At 44.8% G+C, this 26,168-nt stretch overlaps 1 protein-coding gene across 2 annotated transcripts in view; it reads left to right on the top strand.

Moving 5' to 3' along the window:
- Positions 1–26,168, top strand: part of CHRM1 (cholinergic receptor muscarinic 1) — a 248,718-nt gene that overhangs the window by 30,698 nt on the left and 191,852 nt on the right. Inside the window, exon 2 of one of the 2 annotated variants that reach the window (XM_056526962.1) lies at positions 17,260–17,370. The exons of the other annotated variant lie outside the window; for it this stretch is intronic. The gene's annotated coding sequence lies outside the window, so the exon portion shown is untranslated. The remainder of the gene's footprint in view (positions 1–17,259; positions 17,371–26,168) is intronic. 2 annotated transcript variants of the gene reach the window in all.

The raw sequence follows: 26,168 nt of genomic DNA, 5'->3' as shown, positions 1-26,168 counted from the left end.
CAACTGTACACCTTCTACAACAATTTTTACATAGGGGCCGGAGGCGACATAAAGAGATAATCCTGACTTAGGGCGTTCTGGAGTTGTGGCTGCTGGCTGTTTTCCTGGGGACCGGTCCTTGACCCCAGGGGGAATTCTGTTTAAACCCCAGCAGTGCATTGTCCAGTGTGCAGTGAGTACAGAAGGGTCTATTACTCCCAGAATACCTAGCGGGCGAAGGAGCACAGTAACTGGGATTATATGGGGCAGGAGTAGAGGGGCTTTCTCTGGGCAAGGATTGTTCCCGGGAGAGCGGAGCAGGCCAGGTGGCTAGCTCCCTGATAGTCAATTGTGCAAGGTCTTGTTGAATACTTTGTAAGTCTGAATCTGTAGTGACTGACATGGTTGCTTGGACTGCAGTTGGGACAGTTGAATGCGGCAGTATAGGCCTGACCATCTCCCCTGAGGGCTCCTGTGCAGGTGTAAGGGGAGTACAAACATCTTTAGACTCAGTCCTGGAATCAATTACTCAATAGCCAGTATTTCTGAACTGCTAGCATTCTCAACTGGGCTTTGCCCTGCTTATTATGAGCCCCATCGATAAACCTGTCCACTAAACACCTCATTGCCCTGCTCGGTCGTGATACCATCTATTTTTTGAACAGTCTCTAGGGCATTCTGTAGGGCCATGGCATAAGCTCTTAGAGTCTCACCTGATTTCTGTCGCCTCTCATACAATTGGAGACGTACCTCTGACGGAGAATGTGACGCAAATATCTGGTACAGCCCTTCAAAGATCTGCTCTACAGTTGCCTTCTGAGGGGCGGACCAGGTGCAGACTTCCTCTAGTGCTGGTCCTTGTAGTTATCCTGTGAGCAGCTGCACCTGTTGATTAGGAGTAAAAGACAAACAAACTCTGGATCTTCTCCTTCAAATCCCTCAGGGTGAAGGGGTATCCATTGTAGGTAGGGAGGACAGAATTCCCCAAGAATACCTATGCTGAAATCTTGTACACTTTTTGAGTATGCTGTCATTTTAAGATGAACTGAGTGCGCTGTCGCTTTAAGATAATTTGAGTGTACTCTCGCTTTAAGATGATTTGAGTGTGCTTGTGGCTTTATGGCTATGGCACACACCCGTATCCTGTTCGTGACGCCAAAGATAGTTGTGGTGTCGGGGTGCAATGTGAGGTGTTGGGGCAGATGTTATTGCCCAGGGGTAGATGGTGTTAACCCCTTAGTGTTCTTGATGCCAGGGCATGGTTTGCCTATGTAACCACCCAAAGGTAATCCTGTTACTCCTTGGTTAGGCAGGGGTAAATAATAGTCCAAGGCCAGGTGAAGGTTAACGGTAGCTTTACTGAAGTTGAACAGATATAATAGACTTTACAGGGCAGTAAGGTTCCCAGAGAGGTGACCAATAACACGAGCGACCTCGCAGCTTACTGGGACTTACAGTGACTAGACAGACTTTAGTGCAGCCACGCTGACTATAACTGACTTGACTGAAGATAGTGACAGCAGACAAACAGGGCCGCCATCAGGGGGGTACAGCCAGTACTTCAGTGAGGGGCCTGTGCTTCCAAGGGGCCCAGGCCCCGCTGCACCCCCCGTACAGCAGCCCCAGCACAGAAGCAGAAGACTGCTGAAGACTGGGCCCGTCTGCTGCTCTAATTGCTCTATTTAGCTACCACCACATTGTGTAGTAGAGCCGAGGGAGGTTATTTGCCCAGGCAGCCACTGCAGTTCTTAAAGAGGACCGCAAAGGCTGCCTGGGAGAAGAGCATCACTGGGACCCGGGTGGCACAACTGAGAGGAAGACGAGACAAGTAATGCACCTCCTCATCCCCTGCTGTGTGGAGCAGTCTGCGGCTTCTCTCCTGTAATGACGGCCTACATTCTGACAGGGAGCTCCGCTGAGGAAGTGCTGCCTGCCTCCCTGACAGAAGTGCTGCCTGCCTCCCTGTCAGAAGTGCTGCCTGCCTCCCTGTCAGAAGTGCTGCCTGCCTCCCTGTCAGACTGCTCACCTCTGGAATGTCATTAGAAGTAGGACAGAAGTGTGGGGGGAAGTTTTCTGTTCATCCTCCTCCAGCTTCCCACCCAAAGAAACACAGTGCAGGAGATCCTGGGGCTGCAGTGCAGGTCAGTGAAGTGTAAAAGGGTCTCCTCCTCCTCACATTATCTACTATAATTTCTTAAAGGAGTAGTCCGTGGTGATTCAGTGGTGAGCAACTTATCCCCTATCCTAAGGATAGGGGATAAGTTGCAGATCGCGGGGGGTCCGACCCCTGGGGCCCCCCGCGATCTCCTGTACGGAGCCCCGACAGCCCGCTGGAAGGGGGCGTGTCGACCTCCGCACGAGGCGGCGGCCGACACGCCCCCTCAATACAACTCTATGGCAGAGCCGAACCGCTGCCTTCGGCAATCTCCGGCTCTGCCATAGAGATGTATTGAGGGGGTGTGTCGGCCGCCGCCTCGTGCGGGGGTCGACACCCGCTATCTCGGCGGAGAGCCGGGGCCCCGTACAGAGAGATCGCAGGGGGCCCCAGCGGTCGGACCCCCCGCGATCTCAAACTTATCCCCTATCCTTAGGATAGGGGATAAGTTTTTCACCACTGGACTACCCCTTTAAGGTGATTTAGTGACTGGCCAGCAGATAGACTGCTGTATGGGGGTGGGGAGACCACGTGTCCAGGCTCATGTCACTTCATTAACCCATTCCTCTTACTTTATTCCCTCTCCAGCAGGCTCTGTTGATACTGCTTTTTGTATATGTCAGAAGGACTGCAAACTGATGTATACTGTGGTGGAAAGCAGTGGGTGCCATGTACTTCAATTGCCTGATCAGAGTCTGTTCCATTCTGGCTGTATTCACTATTGTTCCTGACCCAAATGCATTGTACTTCACAATCTGCTGTATTGTCCTGTCCAGTTAAAATAGCGTATATGGCCAGAAGTGAATCACTAGGTGACACTGTTCAGGCAATTGAATTAAACTGTCTGCACCACTACTTATCACCGCAGTATACGTCGGTATCCTGTTCTTACCCGTGATAAAGATTCAAAATGCAATATGAACCTCGACTTAGCCACCTTCATCAGTCTTTCATTTTTTGCTCCTCATTCTTGTAGACTTCTCTTCTTCCCTTTCTTTATCTTCTACCTCTTTTCCACCTTCACTAGATGCCTTCATATTTGCATAATCTTCTATTCCTTTATAGGCATGGTCTTGTAAGTTATAAAGATGTAGCTATAAGTCTGGTTCACGTTGCATCAAGCACCTTAGGGTATGTTTACACCATACTTTTGCTGTCCATTTCACCCCTTCAGGACACAGCTAATTTTTATTTAACATATGGGGGGGGTATGGCAGTTGGGGTGTTGCTATGCGGTATATCAAGGGTGTAATTAACGCTTGTCAGTCATGACGCCAGGGTGAGGGTTAATACTGTATAGCTTAGCCTATAGCAAACCTTCCCAAAAGCGATATGGAGATGTAGAATAATGGAATGTCCACAACCAGAGCTTTGCTGAAATATCAAGAGGAAGGCAAAAAACCCTCATACTAGAGGTAAAAATTCCTTCCCGACTCCAAATATGGCATCAGAATAAATCCCTGGATCAACGTTCTGTCCCTATAAATCTAGTATACATAACCAGCGATTAGTGTTGAGCGGCATAGGCCATATTCGAATTCGCGATATTTTGCAAATATATGGACGAATATTCCTCATATATTCTCTAAATTCGAATATTCGTAATATTCGCGTTTTATTTTCGCATATGCGAAAATTCGTGTACGCAAAAATTAGCATATGCAAAAATTAGCATACACAAAAATTTTGCATAAGCGAAAATTCGCATATGCGGAAATTAGCATATGCAAATGTTCGCATATGCGAAAATTCGCACGCCAGTCTCACACAGTAGTATTAGAGCCTTCTTTACACCACACAAGCTGGAAGCAGAGAGGGGTGATCACTGTGATGTGTACTGTGAAAAAAAAATTAATATTCGTAATTACGAATATATAGTGCTATATTCGCGAATATGCGATATTCGTGAATAAAATTTGCATTGCGAATATTCGCGAACAACACTACCAATGATGTTATTATTCTCCATAAATCCATCCAGACCCTTTTTGAACTATTTTCCCGTTTTCATTTTTCCTCCTCTCCTTCTTGGAGCCAGACCTCTGTCCTACAGACCCATGCTAGGGCTTGTTTTCTTTTTGCGCGACCAAATGTACTTTGCAATGAAAAAATATTATTTTGGGAGAATTGAAAAACAAAACATTATTTTGCTACTTTAGGGGTTACATTTTTATGCAGCACATTTTACAGTAAAACTAACATGTTCTTTTTATTCTTTTGGTCAATACGGTTAAACTAATACCCATGTTTGTATAGTTAAGGGGGCCCAGAAACTTCAAAATTCCTTATGGCGGCCCTGCAGACAAAGATGACTTGACTTACAGATCTGTGGCTGCAATTTAGACTTGAGGCCTCCAGATGTACTGGACACTGGCTCTGAGACGTCTGGACTGGACTTGACCTCAGGATCTAAGAGATGTGTAAGAGCAAAAATGGCAGATTGCAGCTCCTCCCTTCCTTATAAAGGGGGGCTGTGCAAGGAGCCCATAGGCTAGCTGCAGGTCATCTGGTCACCTGGTGCTCTCTGGGTAACAAAACATGTGACTTTAACATATGACAACCATTATCATGTGACTAATAACCATGTGACCATATCAAAGGTCCTTTACACTTTATGTACAACCTATTCACTTTATGGGGGAACACTGCAGGTGAGCCCTGAGGACATACAGGGACTCAAGCCGGTAGGACTGTAGGATGATATCCTGTACTGGGACATCACATAACCTTAATTTCACAGACTAAACAAGCCCAAGAATCCATAGACATCTTAAAGGGGTACTCCGCCCCTGGCATCTTATCCCCTATCCAAAGGATAGGGGATAAGATGTTAGATTGCCGCGGTCCCGCTGCTGGGGACCCCGGGGATCGCCGCTGCGGCACCCCGCCATGATTAATGCACAGAGCGAGTTCGCTCTGTGCGTAATGACGGGCGATACAGGGGCCGGAGCAGCATGACGTCATGGCTCCGCCCCTCATGACATCACGGCCCGTCCCCTTAATGCAAGTCTATGGCAGGGGGCGTGATGACCGCCATGCCCCCTCCCATAGACTTGTATTGACGGGGGCGGGACATGATGTCACGAGGGGCGGAGCCATGACGTAACGATGCTCTGGCCCCTGTATTGCCCGTCATTATGTGCAGAGCGATCTCGCTCTGCGCAGTAATGATAGCGGGGCGCTGCAGCAGCAATCCCGAGGTCCCCAGCAGCGGGACCGCGGCGATCTAACATCTTATCCCCTATCCTTTGGATAGGGGATAAGATGCCAGGGGCGGAGTACCCCTTTAAACTGTGCCAGTGGATCCTTTTTCAATGGGATATGTAGATAACCTAATTTGTTTTCGGTTTGGGGAAACGAGGGTTGCTACATTGGATTTTAACCCAATCTAAATGATTCTTCTTCAGGGAGATAAGTAGTGTTTGAGATGTCTGACAGCTGCTCATCTCCCTCCATTTGAAATAGCAAATATTAAGAGCTGAGACTAGCTGGCATGTTATGGTGGAGACAATATAATAGCTCTTGGTTGACAGCTCTGCATCTCTACCGACTGAAGCAAAATGATCAATGGCCATTACCCTCTGATGTGTCTGTACACCTTGTCAGAAGGCAGAAGTTTTCTAGCAATTTCATTTTAACCCCTTAACGACTTACACATTATTCTACAGTAATAGCCAAAACATAGGTTTTTGTTTTTTATGTAAATTTTTATGGCACCTTTATTTTGCCATATAGTGTACTGAGAAAAAAATAATGTGGTAAAAATGAAAAAAAAAAAAAATTTTTGCATTTTTTACAGCATATTTCTTATATTCTTAAAAAAAAAATTTTTCCTTTTTTTATTTTACTTTCAGTCTCTTTAGAGGCTGTTACAACCTGTAATCCTTCATCATTTAGTACTATCATGTCAGTCCTGGCAACCTGTATAGTGACTAATACTTGACTCTGTATAGTGCAGATGGACATTAAACAATATTTCAGTGAAATATATATTTTTTAAATAAAAATGTATTCATCCTTTGCCGGCTGTCATTGATTATGTATAGCCAACTTTAACTGCATGCTTAGGACGCACTTACTATGAAATTATCAGTGGCTGGGGAAGGGAGCCCTACGTTCATGACACCAGCACTCAGCACCCACTGTAGGACATAGGTAGCGTGGTTACATCATAATGCTTCCTGCATCCATATTTAGATGCTAGGCCTGGGTAGCTGGTGGCACCTAGTGAGGACAGGGCAGGAGAGGACAGTAAGGAGGTTTGTATGTTATATTTAGTGGGGGCATGGTGTATAAGTAATTCATTTATGGGGCAAAACATATAAGTAATTGATAAATATGGGAACAACATATAAGTAATTCATATATGAGGCACGGTATTATTTATGGGGCACAACACATTAATTTGTTTAGAGAAGCACAGTATAGTAATTAAAGAATGTGTAATGGTTATATTCAGAGGGTACAGTGTATGGCAGTGTTATATATAGCAGGTACAGAATATGATATGGTGTTATTCAGAGAGTACAATGTGTAGCACTGTTATATTAAGAGGGTACAGAACATGGGATGGTTATATTTAGAGGGCACAGTGTGTAACAGTATTATATTCAAAAGGCATAGTGTGTGGCAGTGTTGTATTCGGGGGATACAGAATGTGGCAGTATTATATTCAAAGGGTACTGTGTTTGACAGGGTTATCTTAAGAGGGTACCTTGTCTGGCAATGTTATATTTGGGGGGCACAGAGTATGGCAGGGTTATATTCAGATGGCACAGTGTGTGGCATTATTATACTCAGAGGGCACAGTGTGTGGCATAATTATATTCCGAGCACATGCAGGAAAGGGTCAGAGGGTACAGTGTGTGGCAATGTTATATTCAAAGGGTACAGTATGGGGCAGGGTAATATTCAGAGGACATAGTATGTGGCAGAGTTTTATTAATTATTGTAAAACTCTGCAAAGAGAAGATGTAGCTGGAAGAATGTTTGGCAGTCTGGACCAGAGGAAGAAGAAAAGGAAAGATGACAGAAAAGAAGTTACCTGTGAATCACTGATATCATTGTGTACCCTTCCTTATGGTGTTCTATCAGTGCTGTAGTCATGTCACTCATCCTTTGCTCCGAGCTCCTCCTCAACTGACATACAAGACTTTTTACGTCAGTCAAGGAAAAGCTGTCTCATCATTTTCATCACATGCAGGATTATGGTGAAAGGAGACACCAGTCTATAAATAATATAGGGTTGGCTCATTTATAATGGTTGATGGTTACGGCTCAGCCTTCCGAATCACCCTGCACAGGTCACAGAGCATGCCTACAAAATACTTCTATTTAAATCAATAGGGTCCCCTCCAGTCTATTGTTCCTATGTCCATGGGGTTTGCTGTAGAGCATATCTTTAAAGGGATACCCTGGTGGAAAACAATTGTTTTCATATGAACCGGTGGCAGAAAGTTAAACAGATTTATAAATTAATTCTGTTTAAAAATGTTAATCCTTCCAGTACTTAGCTGCTGTATGCACCAGAGAAAGTTGTATAGTTGTTTTCTGCCTGACCACAGTGCTCTCTTCTGACACCTCTGTCCATGTCAGCAACTGTCCAGAGAAGGAGAGGTTTGCTATGGGGATTTGGTCCTGCTCTAGATAGTTCCTGGCATAGACAGAGGTGACAGTAGAGAGCACTGTGGTCAGACAGAAAATAACAATTATACTTCCTCTGTAGTATACAGCAGCTGATAAGTACTGGAAGGATTAAGTTTTTCTTAACCTCTTCAGGACACAGGGCATATGGATACGCCCTGCATTCCGAGTCCTTAAGGACCGAGGGCGTATCCATACGCCCGTGGGTAATCCGGTCCCCACCGCTAGCTGGTTGGGGACCGGAGCCGGATGCCTGCTGAATGAGACCCCCCCCCCCCATGTCGGCGATCGGAGAAAATCGCATGTCAATTCAGACATGCGATTTTCTCCAATTCCGGGCTGATCGGGTCTCTGGTGACCCGATCACCTGGAAAATAGGGCTGATCGGAGCTGTCAGCAACAGCCCCGATCAGCCTAAAGGATAGGAGTGAGGTCGCAAAGCTGCGATCTCCTCCTATCCCCTGCCATTACTCAGAACGGAGTTCTGACCAATGGCAGCGCAGGACAGGGGGTTGCCATGGCAACCCCCCGTTCTGCCCGCCCCTGGATGTCCAGGGGCTCTGGGAAGAAGATGGAGGCCGTACCTGCAGGAGAAGATGCCTGGGGACCAGGGATCTTCGCTTGAGCCTGCTGGATCTTTGCTCAGGTAGGGAATCAACAGGGGGGGGGGGGGGAATTGAAAGTGAAAGTAAATCGATCTTTACTGTGGCAACCACTAGGGGGGCCAAACTGCAACTCCCAGCATGCCCAGACAGGCAAAGGCTGTCTGGACATGCTGGGAGTTGTAGTTTTGCAACATCTGGAGGGTCACAGTTTGGAGACCACTGTTACAGTGGTGCCCAAACAGTAGCCCTCCAGATGTTGCCAAACTACAACTCTCAGCATGCCTCGACTGCCCAGGCATGCTGGGAGTTGTAGTTCTGTAACATCTGTCCCTTCAGATTTAGCAATTTTCATGACATTTTTGAAAATTGCTGCTCTACTTTGAAGCCCTCAAAATTTTTCAAAAAGCAAAAGTATGTCCATTTTATGATGCCAACATAAAGTGGACATATTTTATTTGTAAAGAAAAATAAAATTTATTTGGAATATCCATTTTCCTTACAATTAGAGAGCTTCAAAGTTAGAAAACTTTAGCTAAATTTTCCAAATTTTCATGAAATTTTGGGATTTTTCACCAAAAAGGATGCAATTAACGCCGAAAATTTACCACCAAAATAAAGTAGAATAGGTCCCGAAAAAATCATCTCAGAATCAGAGTATTCGGTAAAAGCGTTTTCGCGTTATTAAATCGTAAAGTGACGGTGGTCATAATTGCGAAAAAGGGCTCAGTCCTTAAGGTGAAAAAGGGCTGCATCCTTAAGGGGTTAATAGAAGTCATTTACAAATCTGTTCAATTTTCTGGAGCCATTTGATATGAAAAAAAAATTGTTTTCCACCAGAGTACCTCTTTAAATGCTGTTAAAAGTAGCTCAGTGAAGATGGAAGCCTCTGTAATAATGCAGTAAAAAAAAATAAAAAAATGTAATTAGATGTTATAAAACAGATTAGAAAAAAGAACAGATTTAAAGGGGTTATCCAGGAAAAAAATTTTTTTTGTAAATTTCTTCTATTAAAAAATCTTAATCCTTTCAGTACTTATGTGCTTTTGAAGTTAAGGTTGTTCTTTTCTGTCTAAGTCCTCTCTGATGACACCTGTCTCGGGATCTGCCCAGTTTAGAAGCAAATCCCCCATAGCAAACCTCTTCTAAACTGGGCGTTTCCCGAGACAGGTGTCATCAGAGAGCACTTAGACAGAAAAGAACAAACTTAACTTCAGGAGCTCATAAGTACTGAAAGGATTAAGATTTTTTAATAGAAGTAATTTACAAATCTGTTTAACTTTCTGGAGCCAGTTGATATATATATATAAAAAAAAAAGTTTTTTCCTGGATAACCCGTTTAAGTATCTGGCTCTTATCAGTTAAAAAAATCTAGGTGATACATTATGCATTCATTGGAAATCTGAAAGAGATTACATTTCTTTCTAGAATGTTTTTGGCAGACACTGTATCTCATGATATTTATTGTTGTTCATTGTAAAATATTTTGTTCTCTCTATGGTGGTATTGAAATATTTATTATGCGTACATTAGATTTTATTATGTATCTGTCTACATCTTCACATGTAGTACATGGTGTGGAAGCCAAGAATCTGCGTAATGACGTTTCCACTTCCAACAATAGACAATAAACACTCGCTTCTTCATATTGTTATTAATAGGAGTATAAGGAGTATAATTAGTGTTATTATTCATAACAACAGCGTTGCACATGTTTATATTTATCCACAAAGACAAAGCCTTAAGTGTTGTTGATACACTGTAATGCAGTTCTCTAGGGCAAGACTTTTATTACTGGATTTTTCGCCGTATAAGACGCACTTTTTCTTCCCCAAAACTGGGGGGGGGAAGAGTTGGTGCATCTTATACAACAAATAAAAATTAAAACCCTGTCCTATCGCGGCGGTCCCTGCGGCCATCAACGTCCGGGACCCGCGGCTAATACAGGACATCACCTATCACGGTGATGCCCTGTATTAACCCTTCAGACGCGGCGATCAAAGCTGACCACCGCGTCTGAAACGAAAATGACACTAACCCGGCTGCTCAGTCGGGCTGTTCGGGACCGCTGCGGCATCCCGAACAGTTTACAGGACACCGGGAGGGACCTTACCTGCCTCCTCGGTGTCTGCTCCGTGCCGGGATCCCCTGCATGGCCGGCGCTCTCCTTTGTCGCCATCACGTAGTCGCGCATGCCGTCCCGTCATCCAATAGGTGCGGCGTGCGTAGCGGCATGATGGCGGCGACAGAGAGAGATGATACCGGGCAGCAGAGACGTTCCGGAGCGACGGGGACACCCCGGGGACGCGGCGACAGCGATGGAGGGTGACATCCAGGGCAGCGGTGACGAGCGGTGATAGGTCCGGACCGTCGGGGACACGTGAGTATTACCTCCAATACCAGTGGTCTTCAACCTGCGGACCTCAAGATGTTGCAAAACTACAACTCCCAGCCGTTGGCTGTCCGGGCATGCCGGGAGTTGTAATTTTGCAACATCTGGAGGTCCGCAGGTTGAAGATCACTGTCCTATACTTTACATTGTAGATTTTAATCCTTTAAAATTGGGTGCGTCTTATATGCCGAAGCATCTTATGTGGTGAAAAATACGGTAGATAGCAAGCTCTGCTGGGCAAAATACGCTCTAATATTTCAGGACAGTGCTTTAAAAATGCTCATTTGATTTTTTTCAATTGCATTTTCTTGACTCTTCGGTGCTCATGTCCCTATTAGACCCTGTTCTTCATAGTTACTGCAGGTTGTGTATGCAGTGAAAGAGCCTAATCTCTCTCAGAAGAGCTGTTAAGGGGCATAAATGTCTCGCTATATTTGAGGAACATGTCTTTTTATGACAGCTACTAACTGTCACTATTTTGTGTACTCGAAATAACCTTTCTTGTGTAGAATTCTTTAAATGCTTGAAATAGGTAAAAATTCAATCATGGAGCACTTGGGGCCCTGGGCTCAAATCTACATGGAGTTTGTATGTTTTCCCCATTTTTGCATGGGTTCCTCAGGGTACCTTATCTTCCATCCACAATTCAAAAGCATACTCGGCTAAAGGGTTTACTCCAACTTGCAATATTATTCCCTTTTGACAGGATAGAGGATAACATTCTGATCATGGGGGGTCCGACCGCTGCCCAGCGCAAAAGGAGTTTTCTCAAATGCCCATCTTTCCGTTCCCTATCACTGCTCAACTCCTATCCTCTTATCCGGCCAAAGACATCTTATCCCCTATCCAAAGGATAATGGTATAAGATGTCTTATCATGAGGGGCCTTCCACAGGAACCCTCCCGCCATCTCCATGCAGCACCCGGCATTCTATGCGGGGCTGCGTCTCCAGTCTTGGAAAACTCTTTCTTTCTGGGGCTGGAGACGTGACGTCACACCATGCCCCCTCCATTCATGTCTATGGGAGGGGGCGTGACAGACATCATGCCCCCTCCCATAGACATGAATTGAGGGGACGTGGCATGACGTTACATTGGGCCTTTGGCCGGATAACCCCTTTAATTTGATTCAATACCTCTGTGCTGTGTGCTGTAAGGGTTGGAAATGCTGGGCTCTTGAGACAATCGGCCCCACTCTGTGGGTACTTGAGGAGACCGTCCTCCATCTTGTGGGGGGAACTGTGTAAATCCGGAGGTATGTCTGTGAGCCAATGTGATTTGATAAAATGGCCTTATGTGCACACACAAATTAGTTTTATGGCTGACTTTGGTACAGCGATAAAATTAAGTGTTGGGGTCTTTTACCAGACATATTTTGACATATATTCATTTTTTTGGCACATACTTTGGGACGTATTTTGGGAAGTAAACATCCCAACAAATGGCATTAATGGAAATTTTTATTGCATTTGCAAAAGCAAAAACATTGATTAGGATCCGTTACAAAACTGATCAAAACATATTAGCCATATTCTGCATCCTTTAAAAACGGAAGACAAGACACCTGTGTGGCCAGAACCTTAAAGGGGTTGTTCACGTTATAAAACCCATTTACATATATATTCTTTGAGTATCTCTCCCCCTGGAGGAGCAGTCCTGATTTTTGTTGTACAGACAAATCATGTAATGCTTTATTTCTCATATTGGTGGCGCTGCAGGGACAGTGAATATTGACCGCTATGTTTCCCTCCAGATAACAGCTAGTTATCTGCAGCCCCAGTGTAGGGACATCTTGTGATCTGATTATAGTCCAGGGACCCAAATCAGGCTACCTCTGTAAAACCTCAAAAGAATGGAGCTCATTTTCTCCAGTAATACATTAAGAATTTTTAAGACATTTGAGCATAGAATGTGGTGCATCACTCCATTTTACTGTGGAAAAGATAAAGTTGTACAGTGCGCCTTTTTGCAAGCCATGAGACGTCCTGAAAATGTACAAGTATTATAAAAACTCTTAAGTTACTTGATGAATGTGGTCATTAGCCCATATAATTCCATTTAAAAACCTGGTGTAATTGTATTGGTAAATATAATCCAATTTTGCTCCTACATACCAAGGTGGTCCCTATTAGACAACCAATCCTATAACTGATGCTTTGTCAGCTGTTATAATAGTTTTCCAGTGATCATCTACTGTTATATCATAATGGGATGCTCCTAGAAGACTTAAAGGGGTACTCCACTGCCCCAGCGTTTGGAACATTTTGTTTCGAATGTTGGGTGCGGGCTTGCGGGGGTTATGATGTCATGGCTACACCTCTCATGATGCCACGCCTTGCCCCTCAATGCAATTCTATGGGAGGGGGCGTGGCCATGATGTCACAACCCCCGCAGCCCACATCTAGCATTCGAAACAAAATGTTCCAAACGCTGGGGCAGTGGAGTACCCCTTTAACGGATGGCAATGCAGCTCTGCAACACTCAGCAAAGACTCACCTCTGATTACTTTAGTTTTCTCACACGTTCAAGAAACATATTGCTTGGTTATTTGACTTCCAATGATATTGACGCTAGTGTACCTGAGATAGGGATATTACATTTTCATGAGTTCCATGAAACAATATATATGAGGACTTATGCACATATATTGTCACTACTTCCGCATGGCATATGCAGTAGTCATAAATCACATTTCAGATTTACACTTGTTCTCTTATTCTCTGTATCTATATTTTCTTTTGAGACTTGGAACACCACCTTGTACATTACACCATAGATGTGAGGTTTCCACTAGATGACCTCACTCTAGGAGGGGATCCGGAAAAGGAACATAATAGCCCCCCAAACTAGTGCTATCTCTGTGTACACACAAGGTCATGCTTTCCTAAGTAGCATCCCATGGGGATGAATGCAGGAATAGCAGAGGGAACAAGAAGGGAAATTACTTGGAAATGCATGTTTCCTGCTGGTTTTCAGCATACACGCCACCTATGTATTCTGATTATAAATGATAATATCTACAGCTCCCTCAGTCCCTATATTACATCATCATGACTTCTTATATACAGCACATATGAATAATATACAATATCCATACACTCAGGCAGGAATGAGCCCTAACAATACACTTAGATATTCTACAAGTCATTATTAGCTACAGTGGATGTCGCTGGACGATGAGACCTATTATATATATATATATATATATATATATATATATATATATATATATAAAAATATGCAGTTTACTTCTGGTAAAGGTGTTCATACTAAAACAGATTTATACTGTGTATAAAAAAAATACTTTTTTGGCTTCTTCACAGATGTTATCTCAGGTGTCATAGAGCCATATATGGATCCTATATGTATTGTGCATAGATATACAAAGAAACTCCTTTACACCGACCTCCCAAATTTGCACAAAAAAACATATTTTATACCCCCTTAAAATACTTTTTTGCTCAAATTCTCTCAAAGAAACCTCTTTAAAAGAAAAAAGTATGCAGAATGTTGGTTGAAGTATCTAATGAAGTCATAAAGTATATATGGCACCCACAAAAACACAAAAAATATATATCTTTATATGTCAAATTGCTTAAATCATAGCATAGTACTCCTTCTCATTCCTTGTCCTTGTCATTCCTTGTCCTATCTGATCCATAATCCCTGATACTTATCTCATTCTTGGTACCAGTCTATCTCACTATTTCGTTCCTAGTTCACAGCCTGGCTTCCCTTCTCATTATTAGTACACAGCATTGTTTCCCATCTTATTCCTAGAGCACAGTATGACTCCCTATCTCATTCCTAGTCCACAGCATAGCTCCCCATCTCATTCTTGATCCTGGCATGGCTCACCATTTTATTCCTCTTATCCCTGTTTTCCAGCATGGCTCCCTATCTCATTTCTAGTCCACAGCATGACTACCCATTTTGTTCTTGGTCCTCGGCATGTCTCATTCCTGGTCCCATGGATGGCTCCCCCCATCCCAGTATTGAATCCTGAAATATAAAAGCAACAAAAAGGCGCTCCCTGTGGAGAATCATACGTGCTGGATGGTAATTATACAGAGGGGGGCACAATGGCCGCTTACCCGCTCCGGTTGTGTACCGAAATACACAACAATGGAAAGCATGTAATGAATGACAAAATATTCATGGACCCATCTGCAGCCTTCCCATGAAGATTAAGGAGACCATGGAACTTCGGAGAGACCGGGAATTTTCGTGACGCTGATCGGGGAGAAGTCAATCACGGTGCATACATCAAGATAAAATTCCTTTAATGGTTAAGGTGCAACATGTTTCACTGCGCAGGCGCAGTGAAACGCGTTGGACCTTAACAATTAAAGGAATTTTATCTTGATGTACACACCGTGATTGACTTCTCCCCGATCAGCACCACAAAAATTTCCGGTCTCTCCTAAGTTCCATAGTATTGGACCCTAGCATTGCTCCTAACCTCTGTCCTGGTTCCCAGCATATCTCCCCATTATATTTCCCCAGGTAGAGCTTTCCAAGTCCAATTCTACATGACAAAAAATATATATTTAATGGTCACTTTATTAGAAACACCCTTCCTTTTACAATTGTACATTATGGGGTTTATTTACTAACGTGATCCCGACTCTTTTTTTCTCAAGTTTTGCACCCATATTGTGTCACACATTCCAGGTATCAGCTTGTGAGCGTGCTTCAAATAATGGTAACGGGACCAGGGCGTACAGGTATGCCCTGCGTCCTTAATAACCAGGAAGCAAGAGTGTACCCATACACCCTGCCTCCTGAACAGGTTAAAGGACATCTGCAGCGTTACAAACACTTATCTCCTATCCTCAAGATAGGGGATAAGTGTTTGATCTCGGGGGGTCCGAACGCTGGGGCCCCCGGCGATCTCCTGTACGGGGCCGTGGCTCTCCCATGCAGGGGGCGTGCCAGCCGCAGCATGACGTTGCGGCCGGCACGCCTCCTCCATACATCTCTATGGGAGAGGCGGGGAGGCAGCATTCGTGCCTCCCCGTCCCCATACAGTTCTATGGGGGATGCGGGGAGGCACGAATGCTGCCTCCCCGCCTCTCCCATAGAGATGTATGGAGGAGGCGTGCCGGCCGCAACGTCATGCTGAGATCTGGGGGGGGTCCCAGCGGTCGGACCCCCCGCGATCAAACACTTATCCCCTATCCTGTGGATAGGGGATAAGTGTAATGCCGCTGCAGTTGTCCTTTAATGGCAAAGTGAAATGAAAGTTTTTTATTTTTATTTCTGCTAATTTATTTAAAAAGGAAAAAGTAACACATCACATGGACATAAGTATTCAGACCCTTTTGCTATGTCACTTGAAACTTAGTTCTGGGGTCTCCCATTTCTCTTGATCATCTTGACTGAAAATTTGTGCTTTCACATTCTCATTAATAAATTGATTAACCCTTCCTGTCATGTGTAAACAGCTCAAGCTGTTGTAGTTAGCATGATGGTGTGGGGAATCACTAATGACTTAAAGGGGTATTCCAGGATTTTTTTTTTTTATATTTGACTATGCTACAGGGGCTGTAAAGTTAATGTAGTTCATAATATTGTGTCTGTACCTGTGTGTGACGGTTTTCAGTCAGCTGATGACAGGGAGCTTGTCTTCTTCAATGGGTGGAGCGATCGCTTGGTGGGAGAGAGATCAATCTGCAACTAATGCAACAGCTGTAGGCACCCTGATTGAAAACCACAGGTCTTTTGATGGATGCAGCTCATTTGTGTTTCAATGGGTGGGGTGACTGATGTGTGGGAAGGAGGAAAATGGAATTGTGGGATTTGTAGTCAAAAAAAGAAACGTCAAACAGGAAATACTAGTTCACAAAAAGCTAGCTACAGTGTTATGGTAATCTCACAACATAGCCAATTAGCCCCAAGACAAGCACAAATCCTTCCTAAGAATGTCCATTACTGTCTACCAGGTACGTACTAAAATCACCTTATGGTGGATAACCCCTTTAAGTCTAGGTAGATTTGGACATGACAGAGTTCCTTCAAGAAAAAAATCATCAACATGGTCATATTTCCATGAGAAATCCCTGGTGCAGATGTATTGAATGCAATTCACCAACATACACCACCACTACTGCTATGGGCAGGAGCTTAATTACACTGGTTCCCAGAGATTAATGGAATTTCAGGGTAGTCACTCACCAACTGCAGCACATGTTGCCAGGCAACAACTCATACGTCTTGAGATGCCTCTTAGCGAACAGAACACATGGTCTAATGAACTACATAGATAATAATAGATTTGACCGTAAGATGCCTACATTGTATTCGGTCATGGCATATGCATAAATTGTAGCCTATTTGTTTGATCTGCATACACAGTGGAAAGAACACAGGGAAAGAAATCATTACCTCAAATAATCCAGTAAAGAATTGATAATGTCAACATGATATAAATTCCTGGCCTGATGTCGCATATAGCCTGCGGCTTATTTATTGCCGTTTACATTGCAGGTCTCCCAGGGATTGTTCCACTTGTCTCGTGGAAGGGGTGATTCATTTCATTGGTGTTCTTGTGCATAGTTCAGGAGCGTGCTTATGTTTTCTGCTGCCTCATTTTATGTGGTAAGTGGTAATGTTATCAGGGATGTTTGGAGAGTGATGATGTCACTTCTGTAAAATATAACATGTGGTGAACGGTAATGCCGCTTGTGTCACAGGATTCTACCAAGACAGTTCTCAGTATGTCTTCCTCTCAGGGAGGGTAGAACCTACGTGCACATTTTAGACATCTAAGGAGTCTCTTTTTTTATTTCAAAATGATTTGTTTGTGTTATCCTGTAACAATGAAAAAATAGATATCCTGAAAGGGAAATCCTTTTAAAGCATGGCTTCATAGGCAGAGCACCTGAATTGGCTTTCCACTGTAATACACACAATACACACGTAGAACAAATTCTGTCCCCAAGAGGGACTTGGGTTAAGGACACGGATGAGTTTATTTACATGTCTGTGTAAAAGGATCTCAGGACAAGCCGCATACATTGATCTCTCTGTAACCAGCTACATACACAGTGCTGTTATTTACAGAAGCCCGATTCTTAACCCTGAGATTAGTTTGTGGGGTCTAAATTTGTAATCTGTTTATTTTGTTGATCCCATTTATTCTACTTTGGGCATTTGGAGTTTTGAATGAGGTTATCCAAAGTATAAAACATTTTACCTATTCACAGGATAGATATTAAGTATCTGATCGGTGGCCAAATGGTGGGACTGCCAATGATCACAAGGTTGAGGGTATATCATCTCTCCTTGGGCATGGAGTGGTGGTAGAGCATGTACGTTTCACTCATCCTCCTTAGGACTGATGGGGGGAAATTTATCAAAACCTGTCCAGAGGAAAAGTTGCTGAGTTGCCCATAGCAACCAATCAGATTTTTTCTTTCATTTTGTAGAGGCCTTGTTTAAAACGAAAGAAGCGACCTGATTGGTTGCTATGGGCAACTTTTCCTCTGGACAGGTTTTGATAAATATCCCCCATGGAGTACAGTGCTTAACTATCTTTGGCACTCATATAGCAGATAGAGAGAGTGACAGTGTGCATCTACCTAGAGGCTTCATTCTCATACCAGTGATCCCAGTGGTTGGACCTTTAACAATCAAATATTTATTACCTATCCTGTGGATAGGCGATACGATTTGAATCTTGGGATAACCCTTTTAAGGCACCTGAAGACTAATACATGCACACAATAGAGCAGTATTTGCATGTCTATGTAGACTATATATGCAGTATGGAAAAAGATCCTGAATTGGGGTTTCTGACTTCTTTCTTACAATGAACGATAAGTGTCCCTCTTTGGCAACCCAAAGAGTTAGGTAGTATGCTTTCTTGTCAGGAAAATGGTGACGCGTGACAACGTCGAAATAAAAAGTACAAGAAACGGGCTTCATAACATGATGAAAGTAATGCTGATGGTTAAGAGGAGTAGTCGGAAGGAATCGTTGTTGGCCAAATGAGCATTTGGCTGGCAGTTCTTTGAAGTGTACGACCAGGTTTATTCATGAGAGAACTGTTGCTTCTCCAGGGCCTGGACTGGCAATCTGACAGTTCTGCAATTTACCAGAAAGACTGTTGTGTCTGAGATTATTACTGGGCTTACCAGGTTTTAAGACTTCTCCGAAGTTGGCTGCTGAGCCATACTGAGTCTTTTGATGGAAAAGTTGAACACTTTTTCAAATGACAGTGAATGTGAGCTGATGTGCTTTGTATGTCTACGCAATCTGACTTTCATTATGGCAGCTAAGCCTAGTCTGATCATACTTGGTGCTCTAAATTATTAGACTAAAAAATTATGTAATTAAAAATATTGATAGAATTAAATATTATTATATAGATACCCAATTCCCTGCAATTAGAACTGTGTAATGCTTCATTTGCCCTGTGGAGGCACTGCAGGGAATTTGTACACTTTCTATTGGGTTCCTCCACAGATTATAATTGTTAACATGTTATTTGACAAAAGGAAATTGTAACTGTTTAAAAGTACACAGGCCTTGATGGTGTATGTATATAAATTGAGAATTTTGCAGATGTCATATGTTAAGTGGCTGCCCATGTCTTGTATGGAAGAATGTGTAACAGCTAATCTGTAACAGTTACAGGAAATATTCATTGCATACAGTTCTGTTATAATGCAGCAGATCTACAACACTTAGTATTGTTTCCAGACAGCAAGTTTATTTATCCCGTGTACTTGTATATAGGTTCTGTCACCTATCCTGTGCAGACATGTTAACCATGCTATTGGTAAAAGTGGGATTCAATCCAGGGTTTTAATCCTTAATTCCTGAAAAGGTTTGGTAAAATTCAAGGCAAAAACACTCAATAAGACAGGTTTCATCCACAGATAAAGGGGGTTTCTTGCTTAAGAAATACATTTTTAAAATTCCTTTGCAGAGTTAAAAGAAAGTCCTATATTTTTAGTCCTATATTTGGGATATTTATCATTAAGATGGAGCAATTTAATCAAAATTCTTTGCAAAATGTCCTCATTTTAATTTTGAAGTAATAGCAAAAAGTTCCAAAGATAGCATAGCTGTTAAATGGTTTGTCTCACAAGACAATATGGCCAGTTTGGGCAAAAAAACAATCAAACAAATTGCATACTCTCAATCCCTTGCTGCAGCTATTCCAATAGTGCCCAGCCCCACTGTTCAGCACCTATAGTTTTAGAAATGGCCTGCCAATTGCTGACCAAATTGAAAACTCGGCTTAGCATGCAGTGGAGATACTAGGTTGCTACTGTATGAGTGGTCCCAGTTTGGTAACAGCAGGCCAGCTGGCCAGAATGCCCTTGTGCCAAGCACAATGGTTACAGGTGCTGATGCTGGAGATGGTATTGCTGGAGATGGTATTAGTATAACACAGTAGAGTGAGAATTGTGTTATAATAGCACAGAGTCTGTGGAACAGCAAAGCTGAGAAGCTCAGATGCAGCCAAATGGTGCCGACTTGATTAGAGTTCAGGTGTGGTCGACAGCCCAGGTCATACACTGGAAAAATAAGCACATACAAGGGATCAGGCAGAAGCAAGGCCAGGATAGCAGGGTCAGACACAGATATGAAGATCACGAACAAGGGAACAGACACCTTTGCTTGCAAATACTACAATATTGCGCAGGCACCACAGGAAAGGAGAAGTGCTCCCATATTGGTGGAGTCTGGCAGGCATTGGAAGAAGACAGAAATAAAGAGTGTGCACTGACTCATAGTGATGAGTGGCATAGGCCATATTCGAATTTGCGATATTTCGCGAATATATGGACGAATATTCGTCATATATTCACTAAATTCGCATATTAGTAATATTCGCGTTTTATTTTAGCATATGCGAAAATTCGCATATGCTAAAATTCGCATATGCTAAAATTAGCATAAGAAATTAGAAAATTCGCACGCCAGTCTCACACAGTAGTATTAGAGCCTTCTTTACACCACACAAGCTGGAAGCAGAGAGGGATGATCACTGTGATGTGTACTGTGAAAAAAATTAATAAATAAATAAACGAATATTCGTAATTACGAATATATAGTGCGATATTCACGAATAAAATTCGTATTGCGAATATTCGCGAGCAACACTACTGACTCAATAGGAGGAGACTAACCGGCCTACAAACTGCAGCCGATAAAAAGTGATCTCCAGTGATCAGAGAAGCCAGACTTGTAGCTTTATTCTGAGAATAGGTTTTCCATTCAATCATAGTATATGTTATGTTCCTTTTAAAGTTTTGCTAGAAACAGAATAGTTAGCTGAGTTTGCTTTAGTTTTCACTCAAAACTTTTCATTACTGTTGATCATGAAATCAAAAATGTACAAATTGCCAGAAGGGCAAAAAATCCTTAACAAATAATGTACTATGGAAAGTGTCACAGGAATAAATATATATACTGTGTAAACTCTTTATAAAAGCTTAGAAATCTTGAGTACGTCTGACAAGGTAAAAAATGTGGTTACCTATAACAGTCCGTTATTTTCTCTATCACTGGATCTAGATCACACTTTGCTCTTTGGCTTCTATTCACATTCTTATCATACTGTACATGTTTCCTTATATATGCTCAATATCCCCAGACCTGTCCTGCACATTGTCTTCTAGTCTGTAGGTCTAAATACGACTTACTCGCTTGTCCTTAAATTTTTTCTAGGCTCTTACACACTTTATTATTTTCTACATGCTATATTTTGTGCTTTGCAGTAACTGTAGATGGTCAAAAGAGGTCTAAAAATAGAAAATATTTTTCAGTAAGCACAGAAGCTTAAAAGTAAAGCATCACCTAGGTATATTTTAAGATTAGAGATAGATACTGAAATATTTTTTTTCTAATATGCTTCTATTTTGTTATTGCAATTTTATTTTCATTATTATGTAGGCAGCCATCTTGCCTAAGCTATTTATGACAACATTTAGGGATATGCTTTACAGAAAGCCCTCTGGACATAGGAGACAATAGACTGAAGCTGCCTAATTGACACGAATGAGAAATGTGTCTTGGCTTGCTTTCTGACCTTTGCAAAGGCCATTCTAGTGGGAGTGGGAGGCTTATCTGTGAGCAGCAGCTAGTGTTGGTGCCTCTGTTATCTTGTCTATGTTTATAAGGAGGTCACTGCTGGAAAGTAATCAGTACAGAAAATAATTATTTTAAAATATAGGTAGTAAAATGGAAAATTGGAAAAAACATCATCAAAACATTCTTAAAAACTATGATTCATCCATAGAAGTGTAAGGACCCAATAGTAAAGATTACAATGGGTTACATAGTTACATAGTTAGTACGGTTGAAAAAAGACATACGTCCATCAAGTTCAACCAGGGAATTGAAGGGTAGGGGTGTGGCGCGATATTGGGGAAGGGATGGGATTTTATATTTCTTCATAAGCATTAATGTTATTTTGTTCTAGGAATGTATCTAACTGTTACGCCGAGCGCTCCGGGTCCCTGCTCCTCCCCGGAGCGCTCACGACGTCTCTCCCCCTGCAGCGCCCCGGTCGGTCCCGCTGACCGGGAGCGCTGCACTGACATGGCCGTCGGGGATGCGATTCGCACAGCGGGACGCGCCCGCTCGCGAATCGCATCCCAAGTCACTTACCCGTCCCGGTCCCCTGCTGTCATGTGCTGGCGCGCGCGGCTCCGCTCTCTAGGGCGCGCGCGCGCGCCAGCTCTCTGAGACTTAAAGGGCCAGTGCACCAATGATTGGTGCCTGGCCCAATTAGCTTAATTGGTTTCCACCTGCTCCCTGGCTATATCTGCTCACTGCCCCTGCACTCCCTGGCCGGATCTTGTTGCCTTGTGCCAGTGAAAGCGTTTAGTGTTGTCCAAGCCTGTGTTACCTGAACTCCTGCTATCCATCTTGACTACGAACCTTGCCGCCAGCCCCGACCTTCTGCTACGTCTGACCTTGCCTCTGCCTAGTCCTTCTGTCCCACGCCTTCTCAGCAGTCAGCGAGGTTGAGCCGTTGCTAGTGGATACGACCTGGTTGCTACTGCCGCAGCAAGACCATCCCGCTTTGCGGCGGGCTCTGGTGAACACCAGTAGCCTCTTAGAACCGGTCCACCAGCACGGTCCACGCCAATCCCTCGCTGACACAGTGGATCCACAACCCGTGAGCCGAATCGTGACAGTAGATCCGGCCATGGATCCCGCTGAGGTGCCGCTGCCAAGTCTCGCTGACCTTCCCACGGTGGTCGCTCAGCAATCGCAGCAGATTGCCCAACAAAGACAGCAGCTGACCGCCATGTTACAGCAACTTCTGCCTCTGCTACAGCAGCAACCATCTCCTCCGCCAGCTCCTGCAACCCGTCCGCAGCGAGTGGCCGCTCCTAGCCTCCGCTTGTCCCTGCCGGACAAATTTGATGGGGACTCTAGACTCTGCCGTGGATTTTTGTCTCAATGTTCCCTGCATATGGAGATGTTGTCGGACTTGTTTCCTACAGAACGGTCTAAGGTGGCGTTCGTAGTGAGCCTTCTTTCAAGAAAGGCCTTGTCTTGGGCCACACCGCTCTGGGACCGCAATGATCCTGCCACAGCCACAGTCCAGTCCTTCTTCGCTGAAGTCCGGAGTGTCTTCGAGGAACCAGCCCGAGCTTCTTCTGCCGAGACTGCCCTGCTGAACCTGGTCCAGGGTAATTCTTCAGTGGGCGAGTACGCCATCCAATTTCGTACTCTTGCTTCCGAATTATCATGGAATAATGAGGCTCTCTGCGCGACCTTTAAAAAAGGCCTATCCAGTAGCATCAAGGATGTGCTGGCCGCACGAGAGATTCCTGCCAACCTGCAAGAACTTATCCATTTGGCCACCCGCATTGACATGCGTTTTTCTGAGAGACATCAGGAGCTCCGCCAGGAAAAAGACTTAGATCTCTGGGCACCTCTCCCACAGCATCCTTTGCAGTCTACGCCTGGGCCTCCCGCCGAGGAGGCCATGCAAGTGGATCGGTCTCGCCTGACCCAAGAAGAGAGGAATCGCCGTAGGGAAGAAAATCTTTGTCTGTACTGTGCCAGTACCGAGCATTTCTTGGTGGATTGCCCTATTCGTCCTCCACGTCTGGGAAACGCACGCACGCACCCAGCTCACGTGGGTGTGGCGTCTCTTGGTTCAAAGTCTGCTTCTCCACGTCTCACGGTGCCCGTGCGGATTTCTCCTTCAGCCAACTCCTCCCTCTCAGCCGTGGCCTGCTTGGACTCTGGTGCCTCTGGGAATTTTATTTTGGAGTCTTTGGTGAATAAATTCTGCATCCCGGTGACCCGTCTCGTCAAGCCGCTCTACATTTCCGCGGTCAACGGAGTCAGATTGGATTGCACCGTGCGTTACCGCACAAAACCCCTCTTAATGTGCATTGGACCCCACCACGAAAGGATTGAATTTTTCGTCCTTCCCAACTGCACCTCTGAGGTCCTCCTCGGTCTGCCATGGCTCCAGCTTCATTCTCCCACCCTTGACTGGACCACCGGGGAGATCAAGAACTGGGACTCTGCTTGCCACAAGAAATGCCTCTCCCCCCCTCCCAGTCCCGTCAGGCAAGCCTCAGTGCCTCCTCATGGCCCCCGTCCTGGTGTCACCCTGCCCCGTGCCAAGCTTCACCCTCTGCCCTCCCTCCCCATTCCCACTCCTGCTGTACTGCCTGCCTTTGAGGAAACCCTCTATTCACTCCCGGTGTCCTCGTCCCAGGTAAAGCAGTTGTCGGACAAAAAAAGGGGGAGACCTAAGGGGGGGGGGGTACTGTTACGCCGAGCGCTCCGGGTCCCTGCTCCTCCCCGGAGCGCTCACGGCGTCTCTCCCCCTGCAGCGCCCCGGTCGGTCCCGCTGACCGGGAGCGCTGCACTGACATGGTCGTCGGGGATGCGATTCGCACAGCGGGACGCGCCCGCTCGCGAATCGCATCCCAAGTCACTTACCTGTCCCGGTCCCCTGCTGTCATGTGCTGGCGAGCGCGGCTCCGCTCTCTAGGGCGCGCACGCGCGCCAGCTCTCTGAGACTTAAAGGGCCAGTGCACCAATGATTGGTGCCTGGCCCAATTAGCTTAATTGGCTTCCACCTGCTCCCTGGCTATATCTGCTCACTGCCCCTGCACTCCCTGGCCGGATCTTGTTGCCTTGTGCCAGTGAAAGCGTTTAGTGTTGTCCAAGCCTGTGTTACCTGAACTCCTGCTATCCATCTTGACTACGAACCTTGCCGCCAGCCCCGACCTTCTGCTACGTCTGACCTTGCCTCTGCCTAGTCCTTCTGTCCCACGCCTTCTCAGCAGTCAGCGAGGTTGAGCCGTTGCTAGTGGATACGACCTGGTTGCTACTGCCGCAGCAAGACCATCCCGCTTTGCGGCGGGCTCTGGTGAACACCAGTAGCCTCTTAGAACCGGTCCACCAGCACGGTCCACGCCAATCCCTCGCTGACACAGTGGATCCACAACCCGTGAGCCGAATCGTGACACTAACCCTGTTTTAAAGCTCTTAATTTTTCCTGCTGTGACCAGTTCCTGAGGTAGACTGTTCCATAAGTTCACAGTTCTTATGGTAAAGAAGGCGTGTCGCCCCTTGAGACTAAACCTTTTCTTCTCCAGATGGAGGGAGTGCCCCCTCGTCCTTTGGGGGGGTTTGACCTGGTTCACCATTATAATGACAGGTTTTGTGACAGTCAGTCATGCAATTTGCTATGAAGCACCACAGTTACCTATTACATCCAAACACAAGTTTGTAGGTTGGATTGGTTGAATATGTATTATGTTGGCCACATTGACTCAACAAAAATACAGAAGTCATACAGACCCAAAGTAGCTGGACTTCTGCTTAGGAGATCAGTGAGGAAGACACTGAACTTTGATTTGAAAAGTCCTGTTTCTGTGCCTCTATACTGCAACCGCACCTGTCTGCAAGAGCGAGTCATCACATTTGGTGGAGGATGCGGGCAACGCAGTGAGGTCAGCGATTGAGTTGCAGCACGCTGTTGCTAAGAACCAAGCCTGCGATAACCAGTCGGAGTTGTTGCTAGGGGCAATGATACTGCCGACAAGTGACTGACAGTACAGCAGGAGTGTTTTCTCCAGAGAGTCAAGGCAAAGCAGTGTTCCAGTGACCGCAGTGTTGTCAAAATGGAGGCTGCTATAAAAGCGCTCATGGAGGCCAGCTTGCAACAGCGGAAGACCAACAAGCACCAGCAGGAAACCAACCAGCTGCTTTTACAGCATATAATAGCATTACAAGCCACAGTGATGCCCCGGACGCCCGGAAAGCCATTAGGATGGCGATCCCCAAGATGACCCCTTTGGATGATGTTGAGACCTACCTGGCGGTCTTCGAGAAGGTGGCCACGAGGGAGAGGTTACCCCGAGACCAGTGGGCTGAGGTCATTGCTGGGTCCGGGC

This window comes from Hyla sarda, chromosome 6 (assembly GCF_029499605.1).
Source record: "Hyla sarda isolate aHylSar1 chromosome 6, aHylSar1.hap1, whole genome shotgun sequence".
Taxonomy (NCBI): Eukaryota; Metazoa; Chordata; class Amphibia; order Anura; family Hylidae; genus Hyla; species Hyla sarda.
This window is presented reverse-complemented; position numbering and strand designations above follow the sequence as displayed.